This window comes from Scyliorhinus torazame, chromosome 2 (assembly GCF_047496885.1).
Source record: "Scyliorhinus torazame isolate Kashiwa2021f chromosome 2, sScyTor2.1, whole genome shotgun sequence".
Lineage (NCBI taxonomy): Eukaryota > Metazoa > Chordata > Chondrichthyes > Carcharhiniformes > Scyliorhinidae > Scyliorhinus > Scyliorhinus torazame.
Genome location: NC_092708.1, coordinates 390,865,563 through 390,883,353, shown reverse-complemented (window position 1 = coordinate 390,883,353; position 17,791 = coordinate 390,865,563). Strand labels below are relative to the sequence as shown.

Sequence of the window (17,791 nt, the reverse complement as noted above, 5' to 3'; positions counted from 1 at the left end):
TAAATTCTATCTACTCTATGTAAAGTTTGACACTGAACCACAGAGGAGAAGATGGGACAGATGACCAAAAGCTTTGACAAAGATTTAGGTTTTAATTATTGTAGAGGTTTAAAATGGGGGTGGGGGTCCAAGAGGCCAGAATTAGGGCTGCAGTAATGGGGAAAGGCAAGGCCATGGAGGATTTTGAAAACAAGTAAAAGAATTCCAAAATTGAGGTGCTGCTGGAATGGGAGTCAATGGGGGGTCAGTAATCCACAGAAATATTATGGCACAGAAAGAGGCCATTCAGCCCATTTTGTCTGCGCCAGTGAGCGTAGGGGTAATGGGTGAACAAGTTGTTGCGAGTTAAGATACAAGGATGAGCTTGTGTTTATGTAGTGGGCAGCAGCGGTGTGTGGGAAGCGGTAGACTGGCCAGGTCAGCATTGGAATAGTTGCATTCAATGCAGAGGTAACAACGACAAAGGTGAGAGGTTCATTAGCGGATGAGCTGAGTAAGCACAGGATCAAACAATTTTTAAAAATTAATTTCCAGGATGCGGGTGCTGGTTAGGCTAGCATTTACTGCCATCCATAGTTGCCTTTCAGAAGATGGTGGTGAGTTGCCTTCTTGAACCGCTGCAGTCCCTGTGGTGTAGGTGCACCCACTGTACTGTTAGGGAGGGAGTTCCAGGATGTTGCCCCAGCGACAGTGAAGGAACGGCGATACATTTCCAAGTCAGGGTGGTGAGTGACTTGGAGGGGAACCTCCAGGTGGTGGATTTCCCAGGTATCACCTCCTCTTGTCCTTCTAGATGGTAGTGGCTGTGGGTTTGGAGGGTGCTGCCTAAGGAATCTTGGTGAGTTACTGCGATGCATGTTGCAGATGGTACACACTGTCTCGGTGGTGGAGGGTTTGAATGTTTGTGGAAGGGGGAGAAATCAAGCAGGCTGCTTTGTCCTGGATGGTGTCGGGCTTATTGAGTGTTGTTGGAGCTGCACTCATCCAGGCAAGTGGAGAATACTTCATTATACTCCTGACTTGTGGATGGTGGACAGGCTTTGGGGGGTCAGGAGGCGAGTTACTCGCCATAGGATTCCTAGCCTTTGACTCGCCCTGGTAGCCACAGTATTAATTTGTCTAGTCCAGTTCAGTTTCTGATCAATGGTAACCCCCAGGGTGTTGATTGTGAGGGATTCAACAATGCCATTGAATGTCAAGGGACAGTGGTTAGATTCTCGCTTGTAGATGATCATTGCCTGGACTTGTGTGGCAGGAATGTAACTTGCCACTTGTCAGCCCAAGCCTGGATATTGTCCAGGTCTTGCTGCATTTGGACATGGACTGCCTCATTATCTGACGAGTCACAAATCTTGCTGAACGTTGTGCAGTCATCCGCAAACATCCCTACTTCTGACCTTATGATGGAAGGAAGGTCGTTGATGAAGCAGCTGAAGACGGTTCGGCCTAGGACACTACCTTGAGGTAGTGCAGTGATGTCCTGGAGCTGAGATGATTGACCTCCAACCACAACTATTTTCCTTTGTGCCAGATATGACTCCAACCAGCAAAGAGTTCTCTGCCTTATTCCTATTGACTCCAATTTAGCTAAGGTTCCTTGATGCCATACTCGGTCAAATGCTGCCTTGATGTCAAGGGCAATCACTCTCACCTCACTCTAGCATTCAGCTCTTTTGTCCATGTTCGACCCAAGGTTCTAATGAGATCAGATGCTGAGTGACGCTGACGGAACCCAAAATGAGCATCCGTGAGGTTAACTTGATAGCACTGTTGATGACTCCTTCCATCACTTTGCTGATGATGGAGCGTAGACTGATAGGGTGGTAATAGGCTGGGTTGCATTTGTTCTGCTTCTTGTGTACAGGACACACCTGGGCAATTTTCCACATTGCCAGGTAGATGCCAGTGTTGTAGCTGTACTGGAACAGTTTGACTAGGGGTGCGACAAGTTGGAGGACAAGTCTTCAGTATTATTGCTGGAATATTGTCAGGCTCCATAGCCTTTGGAATATCTATTGCCTTCAGCTATTTCTTGACATCACTTGGAGTGAATCGTATTGGCAGAAGACTGAATCTGTGATGCTGGTGACCTCCGGAGGAGACCAAGATGAATCTCCATTTGGCACTTCTGGCTGAAGGTTGTTGCGAATGCCTCAGCCTCACCTTTTGCACAGATGTGCTGGGCTCCTCCATCATTGAGGATGGGGATATTTGTGGAGCCTCCTCCTCCAGTGAGTTGTTTAATTGTCCACTACCATTCAAAGCTGGATACGGCAAGACTGCAGAGCTTAGATCTGATGCGTTCATTGTGGAATCACTTAACTTGCTGCTTTTGCTGTTTGGATTTGGATTTGTTTGTTTATTGTCACGTGTACCGAGGTACAGTGAAAAGTATTTTTCTGCGAGCAGCTCCACAGATCATTAAGTACATGAGAAGAAAAGGGAATAAAAGAAAATACATAATAGGGCAACACAACATATACAATGTAACTACATAAGCACTGGCATCGGATGAAGCATACAGTAGTCAGTCCATAAGAGGGTCATTTAGGAGTCTGGTAACAGTGGGGTACACAAGTAGTCATGTGTTGTAGCTTCACCAGGTCGAAACCTCATGTTTTGGTAAGCCTTATGTTGCTCTTCGCATGCTCTCCTGTACTCTTCACTGAACCAGGGTTGATCTCCTGGCTTGGTGGTAGAGTGAGGGATATGCCGAGCCAGGAGGTTGCAGATTGTTGCTGAATACAATTCTGTTGCTGCTGATGGCCCACAGCGTCTCGATGATGCCCAGTTTTGAGTTGCTAGATCTGTTCGAAGTCTATTTATCACGGTGGTAGTGCCACAGAACACGATGGAGGGTATCCTCAATGTGAAGATGAGACTTTGTCTCCACAAGGACTGTGCGGTGGTCATTTCTATAGATCTGTCATGGACAGATGCATCTGCAACAGTCAGATTGATGAGGATAAGAATGTTTCCCCCCGTGTTCATTCCCTCAACACCTGCTGCAGTCCCAGTCTAGCAGTTATGTCCTTTAGGACACGGCCAGCTCAAACTGTGGTGGTACTAATAATAATAATTAGGCTTACATTGAGGCTGCAATGAAGTGGCCTGGCCCGTGATCGGGGCACCCCGATCTGCAGGCGGGCTGGTTCCGTGGGGGGGGGGGCTTCTTTCCTCCGCGCCAGGCCCCTGTAGGGCAGCGCGGAGAAGGGAACCCCCACACATGCGCTGAAATACGGCGGTCGGTCCATGCATGCACGAGATCACGCCGGCCGTTCTGCATATGCCCGAACTCGCGCCGGCCGTTTGCCGCCGGCTGGAGTGGCGCCAACCACTCCAGCATCAACATAGCCCCCAAGAAATTGGAGAATTCCTCACTTTCGGCAGAGTGGTCGGCGCCAGTTTTCCCGCACAGTTTTCCAGACTACGCACAGTGATCCAAGCCGGGAATCGAACCCATGTCCCTGGTGCTGTGAGGCAGCAGTGCTAACCACTGTGTGTTACCGTGCCACAACATTGAAGTCCACCACCCAGAGCATACTCTGTGTCCTTGCCAACCTCATGCTTCCTCTAAGTGGTATTCTACATGGAAGAATACTGATTCATCAGTTGATGGTGGCCGGTACGTGGTAATCAGCAGGTTTCCTTGCCCTGTTTCACCTGAAGTCATGAGACTTCATGGGGTCCAGATTCAATGTTGAGGCCTCTCAGGGCAACTCCCTGCCGACTGTGTACCACTGTGCCTCCACCTCTGCTCAGTCTGTCCTGCCGGTGAGACAGGACATACCCAGGAATAGTGATAATAGTGCTGGGACATAGTCATACTCACACAATCTTACCTTACAGACAATGTCAGGCTGTTGCATTACTAGTCTGTGAGACAGCATCCCACCTTTGGCACAAGTCCCCAGATGTTCGTAAGGAGTTTGCAAGGTCGACAGGGCTGGGTTTGCAGTTGTCATTTTTGGTGCCTGGTGTCCGTCCGGTTTCGTTCCTTTTTGTGTTTTCGTAGCGGTTAACTGAGTGGCTTGCTAGGTCATTTCAGAGGACATTTTAAGAATCAACCACATTGCTATGGGTCGAGTCACATGTAGGCCAGACTAGGAAGGATGGCATATTTACGCCCCTAAAAGGACATAAGTGAACCAGATGGGTTTTTATGACAATGGTTATCATTAGGCTTAATTGCAGATATTCTTTTGAGTTTAAATTCCATCACCTGCTGTGGTGAGATTCGAACCCAGGTTCCCCAGGCTAATAATCTGGGGACCTGGATTACTAGTCCAGCAACAATACCATTATGCCACCACCTCCCCAAGGTGTGTCCCGCACACAAAAGAACAGGACAAATCCAACCTAGCCAATTACCGAACTATCAGTCTACTCAAGCATTTGACCGAGTATGGCATCAAGGAGCCCTATCTAAACTGGAGTCAATGGGAATCAGGGAGAAAATTCTCCACTGGTTGGAGTCAAGCCTGGCACAAAGGAAGATGGTAATGGTGTTTGGAGGTCAATCATCTCAACTCAAGGACATCACTGCAGGAGTTCCTCAGGGTAGTGTCCTAGGCCCAACCATCTTCAGCTGCTTCATCAATGACCTCCCTTCCATCATAAGGTCAGAAGTGGGGAAGTACGCAGATGACTACAAAATGATCAGCACCATTCGCGACTACTTAGATAATGAAGCAGTCCATGTCCAAATGCAGCAAGACCTGGACAATATCCTGGCAAGTTACACTCGCGCCACACAAGTGCCAGGCAATGACCATCTCCTACAAGAGAGGATCAAACCACCGCCTCTGACATTCAATGGCATTACCATTGCTGAATCCCCCACAATCAACATCCTGGGAATTACCATTGATCAGAAACTGAACTGGACTAGTCACATTCATACTGTGGCTACCAGGACAGGTCAAAGAAATGAAAATGAAAATCTCTTATTGTCACAAATAGGCTTCAAATGAAGTTACTGTGAAAAGCCCCTAGTCGCCACATTCCGGCACCTGTTCAGGGAGGCTGTTACGGGAATCGAACCGTGCTGCTGGCCTGCCTTGGTCTGCTTTCAAAGCCAGCGATTTAGCCATGTGCTAAACAGCCCCGAGGTCAAAGGCTAGAAATTCTACGGCAAGTAACTCACCTCCTCCCCTCAAGGACTGCAGTGGTTTAAGGCAGCTCATCACCACCTTCTGAAGGGCACCGAGGGATGGGCAATAAATGCTGGCCGAACCAGCGACGCCCACATCCCGTAAATGAATAAAAAAAAGAGGGGGCAGTAAGTAGACTTAGTGATCAGGTGTATTGGTGGCCTTTGACCTTTTATCTGTACTTTTGAAGCACAGTCTCTGGTGTAATGTCGGAAATGAGTCAGCCAATCTGCATACAGCAAGCTCCAGAAGCAGCAATGTGACAATGGCCAGATTTCTGTTGTGCCATGTTGAATGCGGATTACATATCAGCCATGGCGCTGCGGGCATCACCCCTGCTCTGCTTCAAAATGGTGCCAACGATCCACCTTGGGGAGGGTCCATTCAAATTGCAGCCGTGCACTGGACACCAGAATGTCAACCTGGATTTTTGAACTCAAGCGAGACTGGAATCCGGATCCTGGCGACGCGGAGGCGGGCCGAGTAAACTAAGCGAGACGGAAGGCGAGGTGCGAAGAGGGTGTTTTTGCACGGACACGTGGTTTGCAGAGGAATGGCTGACGGGCTGATATCCAAGATGGCAGCCTGTGCATATGCTCTATCCGCCGCGCGGCTGGGCTCAGCGGCCCGAGCCCGGAGGCGCTCACTGGCACCCCGCCCCAACCAGCCACCCCATAGGCCGCCAGCCCCGTCCTTTAACCCCAACCCTGGACCAATGGGGAGGACCGTCTCATTGAGTGCGCGCGCAGCTCCGCAGCCAGCCAAGAAGAGCCAAGGATTTTATTTTTTAAGGAGAGGGGGGAAAAGCCGCGAAACAGGAGATAAAGAGATGGAGGGAGGATAGAGAAGAAGAAAAAAACAACAAGTTACCTGGAAGGGGAGCCGGTCACCGAGCGGGCAAGCGGCGGCGAGGGGGGGGGAAACTGGAAACCGACGCCATCCTCCTCCTCCTCCCGAACTCTACCTCCTTCTCCTCACCACAACAACAAACACACTCAATGCTGCGTTACAGCCGGGGGTAAGCTTCACTTCCGTCGAGGCGCTTTCTCTGTCGGTGAACTAACTGCTGCTAATTGATGGGGTCGGAGGGCTGCGCCTCGCGCGCTCTGTCCCCGCGCGCCGCCCGCCAGCACCAACCGCCAGCCCGCGTGAGCCGGCCACTCACCCGCGCGCCGCCAGCACCAACCGCCAGCCCGCGTGAGCCGGCCACTCACCCGCGCGCCACCCGGCCACTCACCCGCGCGCCAGCCCGCGCGAGCCGGCCACTCACCCGCGCGCCGCCAGCACCACCCGCCAGCCCGCGTGAGCCGGCCACTCACCCGCGCGCCAGCCCGCGCGAGCCGGCCACTCACCCGCGCGCCACCCGGCCACTCACCCGCGCGCCACCCGCCAGCCGGCCACTCACCCGCGCGCCACCCGCCAGCCGGCCACTCACCCGCGCGCCAGCCCGCGCGAGCCGGCCACTCACCCGCGCGCCGCCAGCACCACCCGCCAGCCCGCGCGAGCCGGCCACTCACCCGCGCGCCACCCGCCAGCCGGCCACTCACCCGCGCGCCAGCCCGCGCGAGCCGGCCACTCACCCGCGCGCCGCCAGCACCACCCGCCAGCCCGCGCGAGCCGGCCACTCACCCGCGCGCCACCCGCCAGCCCGCGCGAGCCGGCCACTCACCCGCGCGCCGCCCGCCAGCCCGCGCGAGCCGGCCACTCACCCGCCAGCCCGCGCGAGCTGGCCAACGGCTCCGCTTTGCTGGAATGTTCGGCCCGCCCGCGGGCTGCAGCCCCCCCCCCCCCCCCCCCACGCTTCTTCTTTAATTAAACACCCACCTTCCCTCACTTGTCTTTCATTAATGTTTTTGTACCAACTGGCGGGGGCCGGGTGAAGCCGCTGCCCGGGAGGCCTGACTGGCAGCTTCGCGCCGGGGCCTTGCCTTTTGCCCGTGTCTGCTCGGGCGGGCGGCCGTCGTGTGTTTTGTTGTGGGCTGTAATGGTGGGCGCCTCTGGCTGGGCCTCAGGCCCCGCAGCGAGGCCGCGCGGCCTCAGTGCTGGGGCTTCGGGGGAGTGGTTACTGGGGAAAGGACCGAGCCTTGTCTCCCCCTATCTCTGGGCCCCCGCGCGTTTAGAGTTGCGGGCGGGTGGGATCGCCACTTCATAAATGTGCGGGACATGTGCCGCCTGTAAGGAGGGGGTCGGGATTGTTGGACAGCAACTACTGGCTCGGGGCCTACGTTAAAATGCACCCTCCCAGGCAGCCTGCTGTGTGAGAGCTGCAGCTTGCTGCTGATCCAGACAGCTCCTTGACATTCAATTGGTCGGCTTTGGTTTCAGGAGATTTCCTCTCTCTGGTAACATCCTCTTCTCCTAAAATAAAACATGGGGTAACAGCCTCTTCCATGTCCTCATGAGCAGGTTGTACCCTATTCTCGTTGGTTCTTATCCAATTTCCTACCCCCTCCCCACTTTTCTGAGGGTTTGGCACCTCCTTGGCTAGCATTTTCTCAGCAAAAATGACTTCTGTCTATATAGAACCCCTCAGTGGAGTAAAGCATCTTCAGGTACTCGACAGAAGCAGCATCTGACAAAGTTTTAACACTGAGTGACGGACCTTGCGGAGTCTGTTTGAACTCAGTACTGAGATCAATTAGCCCTTGTCCGGTTCCTGTTCCCTCCATGTGTGAATCACATCTCTTCCCCCTTCCCCCAACAGTGAAAATAGGATCTATCGGGGCTGGAAGTGGCCTTTGCGGCCAAAGGAATCAAAGGGTATAGAGAGAAAGCAGGAGTGGGATACTTAATTTGCAGGATAAGCCATGATCATATTGAATGGTGGTGCAGGCTCGAATGGCCTACTCCTGTACCTATTTTCTATGTTTTTGAGCAGAGCTATGTGGGATGTTGGGGTAGGTAACCAAAAGCTCGGTCAATGGGGTAGGAGTTTTAAGGAGTTTATTAGGGGACCGGGAGATGGACAGGGCTCTTTAGAGGAAATTGTCAACTTGTGCTGCTACACAGTTCAAAACATGGCGACTGATGTGAAATGAAGGAAATGAGAATGTATAAAAGACCAGAATTGTTCGCTGTTAATGGCGACTGTCTATTGACAATTGTGGTCAAGCAGTTCTTGCCCATGACTAGTCATACATTCGTGTACACTAGAGTTTCAAGTGTCTGCGATGGTTTCCTCCTGGTGCTCTGGTTTCCTCCCACAGTCCAAAGATGTGCTGGTTAGGTGGGTTGGCCATGCTAAATTGCCTATAGTGTCCAAAATACCTTGGTCAGTATTTACCTTGCTCCTTTTCTTGCCTCAACACAGAGGAAGCAAGATTTTTTAAAAAAAACTTCCATCAGGCATGTAGAGATAACTAATTAGCTTTAGTCTCTCTTTTCACTCTTGTATTGCTCCTAACCAAGCTTTTGGTCACCTGCCCCACACACTTTTTGCAGCTCAGTGTCAATTTGTTGTCTGATAACTCATCAGTGAAGTGCCACTTGCTCTGTTAGTGTTCTTATACAAATGCAAGTTGTTGACTGTATCTACTATGGCATCTTTAACTATGTCTGTAAAACTTGTCATACTTTCCTCAATGATTGAGTAATTAACAGAATACCTGTGTAGTCAGCTGCAAGAACACCTGCTTCATAACAGAATGTCAGCAGTGTCGATCCAGTTCTATTTTTGCCTCAAAACCGTTAACATCAGGCATTTAATATTTGATAGTAGCTAAGGAATTCTCTGCATTGTCTGATTTATTTTGCATCAGTGGTGTTGAAATCAGTGAGGAGTACAGATGGAGGCAATGTATTAAATCAACTGAATGCCCAAAACTGGGCATACAGAATTTACAAGCAGAATAACTACTCTTGTATGGGGCAGCACGGTAGCACCGTGGTTAGCACAGTTACTTCACAGCTCCAGGGCCCCAGGTTCGATTCCCGGCTTGGGTCACAGTCTGTGCGGAGTCTGAATGTTCTCCCCATGTCTGCATTGGTTTCCTCCGGGTGTTCCGGTTTCCTCCCACAGGCCAAAGATGTGCTGGTTACATGGATTGGCCATGATAAATTACCCTTAGTGTCCAAAAAGATTCGGTGGAGTTACACGGATAGGCTGAAAGTGTGGGCTTAAGTGGGGTGCTCTTTCCAAGAGCCGGTGTAGACTCGATGGGCCAAATGGCAGCCTCCTGCACTAAATTCTATGATTATCTATGAGTTACTATCTTTCTCTTTTTCACTCTCAATTTCAACCTGGGTAGTTTATCTGCTTACTCTGCTGGTATCGCTTCAGAGATGTCGCTGGGATTTTAGTCAAGTACTCCCAGTGTGAGGTGCTGCCAACTTTCAGACTATTTCTTCTTTATATTTTTTCTTTTGCTATATTTGCTCATTTTCCTCCTAGTTTAATTTTTTTCATATATTTGCACATATTTCTTTCTCGGTTATTAATAATTGTTTACCGACACTCAATCGTATGAAAATGAAATGAAATAAATCGCTTATTGTCACAGGTAGGCATCAAATGAAGTTACTGTGAAAAGCCCCTAGTCGTCACAATCCAGCGCCTGTTCGGGGAGGCTGTTACGGGAATTGAACCGTGCTGCTGGCCTGCCTTGGTCTGCTTTCAAAGCCAGCGATTTAGCCCTGTGCTGAACAGCCCCTATCAATATTGACCCTGAGTTCAGCTTACAATCCCATATCCTATCCACTCAAACTACCTGCTTCTACCTCGAACAATTCCTGTCAGTGCCCCTGCTTCTACCCATCTACAGCTGAAATCACAATTCTTCAATCTTTACCTCCACGCTTGACTGTTCTGATGACCTATTGGTGATCTATCATCTCCAAGCCGCCGCCCCCCCCCCCCCCAACTGATCTGAAACAGCTACTCATCCAAGTCCCGCTGGCCGTTTTTTGGCTTGTACCACTTCCTATTTACCTTGTTTTAAATCTCGTCATGGCCTTTTCCATTTCTCTACAGCCACCTCCACCATTACTGTCCTCCCCAATACCCCAAAACTCCTTTCCTTGTGCATCCTTCTCCACCATCACCCCAGGACTACAAAACACATCAGGGATGTGTGTTGTTGGACTAAAGCAGTTTGACGCAAAAATTGATTAATGGATTCCCTGATAAGTCAATACTCAAGCTGTTTTTAAAGTTTTAGAATGTATGACCTGAAGAACTGTGTATCTGCTGGTGGAATAATCTATTTAAGTTCCAATAATTTACATCTACAGTGACTAAGTCATTATTCTTGGTCACCTGTGATTGGATCAATATGAGCAGTTAAAATATATTTTGCAGATGGAATGAGGAACAGGGATAACTAATTCCTCACTAGGAAATTCATTGGTAGAAATTCAAATTTATGTAGAACTTGCATAGTTAATCTGATATCTTCTACCCCAATTCAAGCATTCATGAAAGAATGATTTAGAGTATTGTAAATTGGTTGGTTTTCCATCATCTTCATTTACTGAAATAACAACGTGTTCCAAATCCAGGACTTGAGCACATATTGTACACTCCAGAGTGCTGACAGAGGGCTGAATTGTTGGAGTTGATCTTCTCTGGATGTAATGTTAAACTAAGATTGCCTGCCCATAGTTCAGTTGGATATTGAAGATTCTGAGGAGGAAGAAAAATTAAGCTTTCATTCTGGCTAAACTCTCTCCTTCAGCCATAATTGCCAGAAACAGATTAACTGATTGTCTTTTCTCCTGAGAGTTCTTGCCATAAGCAAAATAGTTTCCATATTTACCAGCATAATAGTGACTGCATTTGAAAATTATTCATTATATGTGTAATGTTTCAGATGTTTCTTAAGAAGTAATATGCTATATAAAACATAAAGTAATATGCTATATAAAACGAAGTTTTCCATTGTATTAATTGGAATTTAGTCTCTGGTTCTGTAATCTTTTCAAATTCCTAAAATGTTGCTGCTGATATTGTTCTGTTTCGAAATACCCATAACATGATCAATGATGTCACTGGAGCTAAGATTCTTCCCAAACATATCTACAAGGACTGGATAAGGTAGTCACAGCTGAACAAAATGCACATAATTTACCTGTATTCCAGTAGTTAGTAATCTGTGGTTTTAGCTGGTTAAGCTCCAAAGATGTCCTTGCATAATTGGGAGAGGATTCTCCTAATGTTGACTGTTGCCTATTGTCCTGAGATCTAAACTTACTAAGACATTATTGATTAAGCATTTTGAAGCAGTGGCATTGGAAACGATTAAAGTGGTGCTGGTAACATCTGGTGACATAATGTACTTGTAGAAGAAAGTTTGTTGTTTGTAAGTTGGCTGTGTTTGCCGTCTGAGACAAATGACAGATTTCTGGCAATTCGATTTTTTGTTTTTCATGCTCTTCGCATGCACTGAAAAGTAGTGGTATTTTGGCTGGTGTGTAAAGAATACCTTGAAAAACATTTAACAAAACCAAGCTAATATTAAAGGTAACTTGCTCCTTGGAAAGGCCTGTACATGCACGTGAGCTATGAACACATGGCAAGATGCTAAAACTTTCCGACATGACTTGTGGACCAACGTTTCCATGCCTGTACCATTTGCCATCAACTGTAGTGCTTTAGAACCTGTCATAGATATCTACAGCCAGCATTGCCTACATATATGCTTTGGTCCCACTCCAGCGCAATCACATCCTTCCTATAATGTGGCGACCAGAATTGCACACAGTGCTTCAGCTGTGGTCTCACCAAAATGCTCTACAATCCAACATGACCTCCCAACTTTTGTAATCTATGCCATGATTGATAAAGGCAAGTACCTATATGCCTTTTTCACCACCCTAATAACCTGCCCTTCTACCTTCTGAGATCTATAGTCAAACATATCAAGGTTCCTTTGTTCTTCGGAATTTTCCAGTGTCAGGCCATTCATTGAATACTTCCTTGTCACATTACTTCTAAAGTGTATCACATCACACTTTTCAGGGTTAAAATCCATCAGCCACTTTTCTGCCCATATGCCCATCCTGTCAATGTCTTCCTGTAACACAAGGCACTCAGCCTCAATGTTAACCACCAGGCCAATCTTTGTGTCATCCGCAAACTTACTGATCCTACCCCCAAATAGACATCCATGTCATTTATATAAATAACGAACAATAGAGGACCCAGCACAGATCCCTGTGGAACGCCGCTGGACATTGGCTTCCAGTCACTAAAGCAGCCATCTGCCATCCTGCTGAGCCAATTTTGAATCCACGTTATCAAGTTACCCTGTATCTCATGTGCATTTGCCTTCATAATATGTGTCTCCCATGTGGGACCTTGTCAAAGGCTTTGCTGAAATCCATGTAAACTACATCAACTACACTACTCTCATCTACACACCTGGTCACAACCTGGTCACATGCTCAAAAGATTTAATCAAATGCTGGGATGTGGGATATGCTGGGCCATGAGATTATACATTTTATTTGTATACAATTCTGCTGATGGCGCTGATAGCACCTCATTGGTATACAGTTTGGAATTGCAAGATCTATTCAAAATCTATATCACAACACAGTGGTAGCGCCACACAACATGATGGGGGCTATCCTCTGTGAAGATAGGACATCGTCTCGGTCACTCCTACCAACACTGCCATGGACAGCTGCATCTGCGATAGGTAGATTGGTAAAGACCAGATCAAGTAGATTTTTCCTCGTAATTCCTTCACCATGTGACGCAGACCTAGCCTCACAACTCTGTCCTTCAGGACTTGGCCAGCTCAGTCAGTATGGTGCTACAAAGCCACTCTTTTGTGATGGACATTGAAGCCCCCAGCACGAGTACATTCTGTGCTTTCGCTATCAATGCTCTCTCTAACTTCTGTTTTTTTGTGTACAGCCGGCTTTTTCACATCTATGTGTCTTTAAGATTCATTGTATGTGCGCAATCTGATTTGGGCAAAGGTTGTTTTGGGACCTCCTGTTGTGCACTGAGTGCAGGTTAAGAACCTCATGGTAAAGGGACCTTTCGGGAAGAATGACCACAGTTTGATAGAATTTTATATTGAGTTTGGAAAAGATTTAAATCTGAAGCTAGCATCTTAAATCTAAGCCAAGCAAACTATGTAGGTATGAACGGCAAGATAGCCAAGGTAGACTGGGAAACTACATTAAAAGATATGAAGGTAGACTAGGATTAACTCGGATGTAAACAATTAATATATGATTTGCAGTAGCAAAAGCCTTAAAATGTATTCCAGTATGGCTAACAAAAAAGAGCTAAAGCCATTAGTCTAAAGGAAGAAGCTTATAATGTTGCCAAAAAAAGAGTAGTAAGCCTGAGGGGTGGGAGAATTCTAGAATTCATCAAAGGAGGACCAAGAAATTAATAAGGAAAGGGAAAAGAGAATGCAAAAGTAGACTAGCCAGAAACATAAAACAAATTGTAAGTATTTCCATAGATATAGACATAGGAAGAGATCAGTGAAAGTTAATGTGGGCCCAATTGAGGCAGGTAAAATTATAATGGGGAATAAAGAAATGGCAAAGACATTCTTCACCTTAGGAGACACAAAAGTCTTCTGGGAATTGGGGTAAAGTGTAATGAGAATGATGAACTTAAGAAAACCAGTGTAAATAAAGAAATAGTACTGGAGAAATTAATGGACTAAGTTGGCCACAAAACCCCTGAACCTGTTGACCTGCATCCAAGGGTTTTTGCGAAGTTGCTGCAGAGATCATGGTTGCATTCATTTTCCTCTTCCAGAATTTCTAAGATTCCAGACCAGTTGCTAAGAATTGGAAGGTTGCAAACGTTGGTCCAGGAGGACTGCTGGAGGAAGGCCCAAAAGTGACCAGTCTCCTGCTTTTTAATTCTTTTGATTTCACAGGACATTCTCCATTAGTGAAATTGGATGTTTGTCTGGAATCAGAGGTGTAAATGATTGCGTCGTCAAATGCAGTGTGGAAGCATTAGTTTTGCAGGTGTCTAAGCTGCTTTATAAAAGCGATAGAAGTGACTGAATAGTGCATGTAGCAGCAACTCCCTCTTTGGCCCTGGTACTGACCTCTCATCTGAGGCTCAGCAGCTTTGCACAATGCCAGGGACACCATCTAATTATGGCTGAAGGTGGGATTTAGGTAGTACTAAGCTGACTGCAGATGTGAGCTGTGATTGATTACTTTGCGATAATTGGCCAGGTTGACCTTGCAAAGCAGTTCCCTAAACTAGGATGGGATGGTTGTTCCGCAGAATACATGGTAGGAGTAAATAGTTTAAACATGCTTTCTTGGTGGAAAACGCAAGAATTGCATTCAACCCTCACTCAGTAAGCCATTCAAAATGGTTAAGCTATTTTCATTTCCGAGGTTGGTTGTGTAGAGTTGCTTTCACCCTATAGCTGTAAATTTGATATTGTGAAACAGTGGACTAAAATTTTCTCGATTTGTTTGTTCAGTCCCTGAAAAAACCTTTTGATATTTTTTGAAGGTGGCAAATCGTGCTTGAAAAGTTTTAAGGAAGGAATATAAGATGTGAATGTATAGAAAGAATCTTGCTGCAAATTATTGAAAGGGGAGAGATACATTCATTTGGGAAAGTACTGTCCCGTTCCAATGTGATTTGAAGCTTTAATACTGGTTTTGAGCAAAAACCCAAAAGTAATTGTTAAACCGGATTGCACCATTGTTCCTAAAGCTGAATTAATTTTGGTTTTGATATTGTGTTTGCTCCTTCTATTGAAGCACTCTTTTAGTGCCTCACTATGAAGTTAAAATTTGTTTTTGATACTGATCCGTTTAATTAGGTTGCTCTTACTTAAAATCAGTTTCTCTTATTCGATTGTCTGCCTGAAGGCGTGTTCAACCTACAGCACCATGATCTCCACCAGGGAAAGGCAAGGAAACTGGACTTGAATTCATCCCAGCTGGAACAGGGATGGAACCCCGTATTGTTCACACCAATCTGATATAGCCAACTGAGCCAACCGGCTCCCACAAGGAGTCTGAGTTGCTGTGGCAACATGCACTTGACATGCATGTTGTAGCCTGGAGCTATGGTTAGTGATAGTAGAGGCTCCAATTTCATTCCAACATATGGTTGACCGGGAATCTATCCTGCTCTTACTGCCTTGTTATATATTGTAAACCAATGCATCTCTGTGTAGTGTGTCACATGATTACGTGGTGACACCACCATAGGCACTTGGGAGGATGTTCCCCCTCCTTTACCTTGGACAGTAAGCAAGCAACACCTCTAATAAATTCTGACTATCTGATTAAGTAACCTGTGGTGTCGCAACCTTTTCATCATTTGTTTCTGCTGTGAAGAAGAGCAGAACCATTAAAATATCACAGTGAAGGCAAAGCTGGCGACGAGGACGGTTTTAGATTTTGATTTAGTGTCAGGTATACCGAGTTACAGTGAAAAGTATTGTTCTGTGTACAGTCCAGTCAGACCGTACCATACATGAAAAACATTGGACTTACAATAGATACACATGCAAATACATAGACATTGGGTGAAACATATGGAGTGTAGGGCTGCACAGTAGAGAAGATGCATAGAGAGATCAGTTCAGTCCATAAGTTTGGTAGCAGCGGGGGAAGAAGCTGTTTTGGAATCTTATAGTGCGTGTTCTCAGACTTTTGTATCTCCTTCCTGATAGAAGAGGTTGGAAGAGAGAATACCCTGGATTGGAGGGGTCTTTGATTATGCTGCCCGCTGTCCCGAGGCAGCGGAAGACATAGACAGCGTCAATGGATGGGAGGCAGGTTCACATGATGCATTTGGCTGTGTTTGCGACTCTGTAATTTCTTACAGTCTTGGGCCGCGTGCAGTTGCCATACCAGGCTCTGATGCAGCCAGATAGGATGCTTTCTATGGTACATTTATAAAAATTGGCAAGAGTCAATGTGGACATGCCGAATTTGCTTCGTTTCCTGAGGAAGTATAGGCGCTGTTGTGCTTTCTTGGTCGTAGCATCGACATGGGTGGACCAGGACAGATTGTTGGTGATGTGCAGACCTGGGAATTTGAAGCTGTCAATAATCTCCACCTCGGCACCATTGATGCAGACAGGGATGTGTACAATATTTCGCTTCCTGAAGTCGATGACCAGCTTCTTAGTTTTGCTGGCGTTGAGGGAGAGATTCTTGCCATTACACCACGCCACTAGGTTCTCTATCTCCCTCCTGCACTCTGACTCATCATTGTTTGAGATCCGTCCCACTGCGGTAATGTCATCAGCAAACTTGTAGATAGAGTTGGAATCAAATTTTGCCACGCAGTTGTGTGTGTATAGGGAGTATAATAGGGGCTAAGTCCGCAGCTTTGCGGGTTGTGGAGAAGGTGTTGATGCTTAACCTTACTGGTGGTGGTTTATGGGTCAGGAAGTCGATCCAGTTGCAGAGTGAGGAACAAAGTACAAGGTTTTGGAGTTTGGATATGAGCTTGGCTGGGATTATGGTGTTGAAGACGGAGCTGTAGTCATAGAATCATAGAAGTTACAGTGCAGAAGGAGGCTATTTGTCCCATCAAGTCTGCACCGGCTCTTGGAAAGAGCACTCTACATAAGCCCAAACCTCCACCCTATCCCCGTAACCCAGTAACCCCACTAAGTTGCAATTTAGCACGGTCAATCTACCTAACCTGCACACCTTTGGACTGTGGGAGGAAACCCATGCAGACACAGGGAGAACATGCAGACTCCGCACAGACAGTGACCCAAGCTGGGAATTGAACCTGGGACCCTGGAGCTGTGAAGCAAATGTGCTAACCACTGTGCTACCTTGCTGCCACGGTCAATGAATAGACTGTGACGTAGGAGTCCTTGTTGTCAAGATGCTCCGGCGGCGAGTGTAGGGCCAGGAAGATGTCGTCTACTGTGGACCAGTTGTGACGGTATGCGAATTGCAGTGGATCAAAGCATTCTGGGAGCGTGGAGCTGTTCCCAGTAAAAATAGTCAGAAGAAACAATTCAGACCTGGACCTTGAGACGAGGGTTGAATTTTCAGAAGACCACTCCACCATCGATTGAAGTATGGTTATCTGACCGTTGGAAACAGGTTTTCAGCCTTTGCTAAGGATGTACATTCATTTTAAAATTGATAGAAAGCACTCTGGACCGTTCCTTAATTTGTTTAACTCAACTGTGACTCTGGGAGCTTTCGGCGAGTTGGAGTTGGGAAAAGAAAAACATTTTTTTCAGCCAGTGCATCGACAGTATTACTGGGTCATTCAAACCTCAAACGTGGGTAAACGGTGGAACGTATCCAAATCCACATACCAGGTCTATGTCAGTGAAAATTTCCAGATCGCAAAGCCTAGTGAGATCAAGGAACTCGGTGTACTGTTGATGCAAGGCAATATATGGATTTTAATTTAATAATCTTTATTGCCACAAGTAGGCTTACATTAACACTGCAATGAAGTTACTGTGAAAAGCCCCTAGTGGCCATATTCCGGCGCCTGTTTGGGTACACAGAGGGAGAATTCAAAATATCCAAATTACCTAATAGCACATCTTTCGGGACTTGTGGGAGGAAACCGGAGCACCCGGAGGAAACCCACGCTGACACAGTGAGAATGTGCAGAATCCGCACAGACAGTGACCCAAGCTGGGAATCGAATCTGGGACCTGGTGTTGTGAAGCCATAGTGCTAACCAAGCTACAGTGCTG

General features: G+C 47.1%; 1 protein-coding gene and 1 long non-coding RNA gene across 5 annotated transcripts in view; one reads left to right on the top strand and one right to left on the bottom strand.

Annotated features, from left to right (window-relative positions):
* The window catches only part of LOC140405773 (uncharacterized), a 29,071-nt gene extending 22,898 nt beyond the window's left edge, over window positions 1-6,173 (bottom strand). Inside the window, exon 1 of the long non-coding RNA XR_011938754.1 lies at window positions 6,024-6,173. This is a non-coding gene — a long non-coding RNA (uncharacterized lncRNA). The remainder of the gene's footprint in view (window positions 1-6,023) is intronic.
* Window positions 6,019-17,791, top strand: part of dicer1 (dicer 1, ribonuclease type III) — a 178,682-nt gene continuing 166,909 nt past the window's right edge. For 2 of the 4 annotated variants that reach the window (XM_072494192.1, XM_072494186.1), the window contains exon 1: window positions 6,019-6,171. The gene's annotated coding sequence lies outside the window, so the exon portion shown is untranslated. The remainder of the gene's footprint in view (window positions 6,172-17,791) is intronic. The other 2 variants (XM_072494193.1, XM_072494196.1) reach the window with 2 other exon arrangements.